The 5074-nt window shown below is 37.6% G+C and overlaps 1 long non-coding RNA gene across 1 annotated transcript; it reads right to left on the reverse strand.

Annotated features, from left to right (window-relative positions):
* Positions 1 to 4169: 4169 nt before the first annotated feature.
* Positions 4170 to 4872, reverse strand: LOC131892725 (uncharacterized). The gene is made up of 2 exons (XR_009374606.1): positions 4629 to 4872; positions 4170 to 4495 (listed from the first exon to the last, which is right to left on the reverse strand). It is a non-coding gene; the product is annotated as an uncharacterized LOC131892725 (long non-coding RNA).
* Between the last annotated feature and the right edge of the window lie 202 nt (positions 4873 to 5074).

Consider the following 5074-nt stretch of genomic DNA (forward strand, 5'->3'; position numbering starts at 1 on the left):
ATTTATATATAAGGATCATATGTTGCAAATTAAGCTGCCCATTCATGAGCTTGCCTGACTGCTTGCTTTGCAATTGTTCCTTTCTTCACGTTCAGACACATTAGAAAAATAGCAATTCCACAATAGGTGATCAATGGCGCCACCTTAATGCGAATGATACACACTAAAATTGGAAAGAATTACTCACGCTGGGCATACCCACAAATGAAATAGATAGAAAGATTGTTTATTCAGTTTACGAAACACTGATATTATAAATGAAAATAACTCTTCATACATTGCACTCCACAAACATGCCGAATCGTTGACATCGTGGATGGATTGCCAACAATCGACATTTTCCCGTCCGGAATTGCGTCTCACTTGGTCCAGGTCTTTTTCTCTTTCAAATGAATAGATAACGTTCCGCTCATTATCGATGAGAGGACACCTTCGACCATTGAACAGTGAGCCAAGATCCAAAGTGCCAGAATGAAAACAAATATAGGATCAATTTTGGAATGAAAGTGAATACCTGCAAATGGAGGCCAATAAGTATTTGATGGTAAGCCTCAAACCACACTATAAAAGATTGACTTGGCTAGTTCTTTCAATTTATCAATAATATACGAAATTATGTTCCAACTATGCAGTACTACCGAAGACTTACGTCAGATTAAATGTTGTGAACGAATGGAAATCAAAATGCATCTGACGGCGGTGGTGGTGGGAGTGCCCTATTTATGACAAGCCATCACGTGGTGCTCATTAAGCTGACCCGTCCATGAACTAGCCTAGCAACTCACTTGGCACTCGCGAATTCGATCGGCTTTTTTCATCAATTCCGACGCTCGTATATTTCTTGGGATTGACAGTTCCCAAGATATCGCTTGATCATCATGTCTGTTCAAATGATTACAGGAAATGTATAGCTAATTATAGATAGGAAAAAACGTCAATTAATTCTTCACCAATTAAGTCCCACTACTAAAATGGCCACTGATACATCGTATCATATAACATCTTGTTTTGGTTGCCAACAATGAAAATGAAACTGACGATTGTTGAGCCTCAAGACTTCCTGGTTTCTTTCATGATTTATCGGTTTTTTCATGACGGTTTATCTTGCACTTGTCAATGAGCAGAACTCCTTCAACCTTTGACCATCGAGTCAAGATTCAAAGTGTCGAAATGAAAATTATTCGAAGATGGCATGGTAGAGAATATTGAAATATGAAAACAAATGATTAATATCTTGTATTCGTCAGATTCTAAGCGTGTAGTTAGTTTAACTGATGTTCACAAATGTGTAGTGAAAAAGTACGATGTGCGACGATCAACTCATTTCGGTGGAATTGGTTTAGCAGAGCTTCTTTTAAACTATCTTCAAACAGGATGATATTTCAATGTAGTCTCTTTGGATATCATAAAATGTATTATCCTTCATCATATCACTACTAATATTGTACAAAAATGGAGATGGAATACTATTCTTCTCATAAATGGGTATTCAAAACATTCTAATACGTTTCGACAAGACTGAAAACCACAACACGTTTTAGATCGGCAGATATTTATATTTTCAACCAAAATAAACAACAATTCCATGTGGACATGTGAATGTATATGAATGTATGCATCTACTCTTGATACAATGCATTCCACAAACACGCCGGATCATTGACATAGTGGTTGGATTGCCAACAATCAAAGTTATCACGCCCGGAATTTCGTCTCCTTTGGTCCAGGCCTTTTTCTCTTTCAAAGGAATAGATAACGTCCCGCTCATTATCGATGAGCGGAGCACCCTCGATCATCGACCAGAGAGCCAAGGTCCAAAGTGTCAGAATGAAAACAAATCGAAGATTCATTTTGGAATGTTAGCGAATGCCTGCAAATGGAGTGGAAGCAAATTAGCAGTTCGTTTGGAAGACAATACACAATTCCCAAAACATTATTTGACTTGTTCTTATTTTCTGCCAATCAAAAGATAGCCGAAATTATGTTCCCACTGTATGGGTGCCCACCGAATACTTACGTGGGATTTGATGTTGCGCACGAATGGATTTCAAAATGTATCTGACGATGGTGGTGGTGGGAATGTCCTATTTATATCAAGCCGTCACGTGGTGCTTATTAAGCTGACCCGTCGCTAAGCTGGCCTACAGACTATCTTGGCACTAGCTGATCGTGTCGGCTCTTTTTTCATCAGTTCCGACGCTCGTAAATGTCTTGGCATGGACAGTTCCCAAGACATTAATTGATCATTGTCTCTGTTCAAATGATCCAGGAAATATGTGGCAAAATATTGACATGAAAAGGAGAAACGGGGCAATTACTTGATAGTTGGAAAAATATTTCTTCTTTTTTTGCACACTTCTGCACCACTATTGTGAATAGAATTCCTTGCAGTTATAGTAGTCTTGGAACGATTATAGGTGGCAACGTTATTCCTGAAAAATAGCATCCTCTGAATGAAACAAGAATATCTTGGGGTCAATTCTGAAGACCCGTTGATTTCGATTGAACCAAATTCTCATATTTCTACTCTTACAAACAGAGCAATGTAATTTGTAAACAAATTGCTCCAATCTTTGCACCTCATGTGGTATGTTGCCAATTAAATTTGCCTTATTGCACACGTGTTTTACGTTACTTATATCAGCATGGAGTTAAAATGAAATTATGATTTACTAATTCATCAATGAATACCAATGCAGTATGGATTGGAGTGCCCAAATCAGACATGTGTAACTGACTGAACAGGAGCGGGCACTAAGAAGTTCGAAAGCTCAACGTAATAATATCATCTAAAGAAAAGCAAAAGGTAACCACAGGATTATGATCAATGCAAAGCAAAAGAACGGAATCAACAGCTATAATGAAAATCGTTCACCAGTGTCCACTGACGACAATGAAAAGGCTCTTTTTTCATCAGTTCCGACGCTCGTAAATGTCTTGGCATGGACAGTTCCCAAGACATTAATTGATCATTGTCTCTGTTCAAATGATTTCAGGAAATGTATGGTTAAATATTGACATGAAAAATGACAATTCGGCAATATTTGGAATTGATTTTATTCGTTTTTTGCAGACTTCTGCACAGCTATTGTAGTTATAGTAGTCTTAGGACGATTTTAGTTGGGAACGTTATTTCTGAAAAATAGCAACAGATAGCAAAATCAGCATGACTAGAATGAAAAAAACATCGTCTTGGGCCAATTCTGAATAGCCCTTGATTTCGGTTGAATCAAATTCTCATATTTCTACTCTTACAAATAGAGCAACTGTAAAACCCAACCCGATTTGCTCTGGGCATTGACCAAGGTAACGGTCATTTTGTCAATGTAATTAGTAAATAAATTGCTCCAATCTCTGCACCTCGTGTGGCATGTTTCCAATTAAATTGCCCTTATAAAACACATGGATTTTACGTAACTTCCATCAGCAAAGAGTTAAAATGAATATCATGCTCTGTAATTTGATCAAGTGGGTTATAACTAAAGCTAAATTTCGAGCATCAACTCTCGGAAATAAAAATCGCAAAATGCCAGTAGTAAGATTTAGATATCAACAGCAATAATGAAAAATTGACCGGATTTCGGTTCGCCAATTTCTGTCATTGACTTTGTCCGGACGAAATCTTTTTAGCTCCTGATCTTACTCATTCGAGCTCGTTAGTCTCATTCCGTTGCTCCTATTGCTACGGTCATTGTGGTACAAAAATATTAGAATTTCCTATCTCTACCGTTAGTCTAAAGTGCCAAAATGAAAGCAAATCGAAGATTCATTGTGGAATGACAGGAAAAGTCAGTAAACGATGGCAAATTAGTGTTATTGTGTCGAGCAGTAATCAAAAATATCAAATGCTTTTTGATTTGACTTGTTCTATTTCGTCAATTAATAATTTATGAAATAATTCCCTTTAATTTGTTTTGCCCTCTCGTGCTTGCAAACATAAGTCCGACAAAAGCAGAGCAATTAATGATGTAAAGATTATGATTTTAAATTTGACCTCTTTTAAAATCATAAATTACGCCGCTTTTGGTTCTGGCCGATTTCGCTTCCCAAGGACTGGATAAGCGCCCTCGACCATTGAACACAGCCTAAAAAGATTCACTTTGGCATGACGGAGAGTGTCTGTAAGTGAATATTTTTACTCATATCAAAACGCAAGTTCCAATTCGATATTCATTTTGTATCAACAGATCAATATATTTTCAGCAAAAACAAATAATACCATGTGGACATGTACTACCATGAATATGTGTATCTAGTATTCATACAGTGCATTCCACAAACACGCCGGATCGTTGACATTGTGGTTGGGTTGCCAACAATCTGCATTGTCCCGTCCTGAATTTCGCTTCATTTCGTCCTGCCCGCGTTGACTTTCAATGGACTGCTCTTTTTTCCGCTCATTGACAATGACGGGGACACCTTCAACCATTAAGCACAGGGCCAAGGTCAACAGCACCAAAATGACAACAAGTCGCAGATTCATTTTGGATGGAATCTGTAAGAAGAGGCAAATGAGTGTTTTCCTTCAAACTGTTATACGCCAATATAATTGGTTTTTCATTTGACTGCCATTATTTCTACAAATCAATAATATCAATCCTTGTGCTGAATTGACCCCAAATACTTACGCAAGTTTGATGTTGTGCACGAATGGATTTCAAAATGTATCTGAGAATGGTGGTGGCGGGTATGCACTATTTATATCAATCCGTCACGTGGTGTTTATTAAGCTGACCCGTTCATGAGCTGGCTGCTGACTCGCTAGTCGCTTGATTGGCTCTGTTCATCAAATTGAACGTTTGTAAATTTCTCGGCATTGGTAATTCCCAAGGCGTCGATTGATCAGACCATGTCGGAGCCAACAAAGTATTCAACAATTTCAGATAATATTGACATTATTTACATGAATCGGAGAAAAACCAATCCTATTTAACTTAGTCAAATCCCATCTTTTGTCTTATGAATCAACTCTCACTGACAAAGGCATCCGCAGAAGTGAAATCATTGTACGATTTTAACCTATTCCGGTTTACGTCAAACCAAGTAATATTGCAACGCAATGAATTTTAAATAT

The sequence above is a fragment of the Tigriopus californicus genome, chromosome 2 (assembly GCF_007210705.1).
Source record: "Tigriopus californicus strain San Diego chromosome 2, Tcal_SD_v2.1, whole genome shotgun sequence".
Taxonomy (NCBI): domain Eukaryota; kingdom Metazoa; phylum Arthropoda; class Copepoda; order Harpacticoida; family Harpacticidae; genus Tigriopus; species Tigriopus californicus.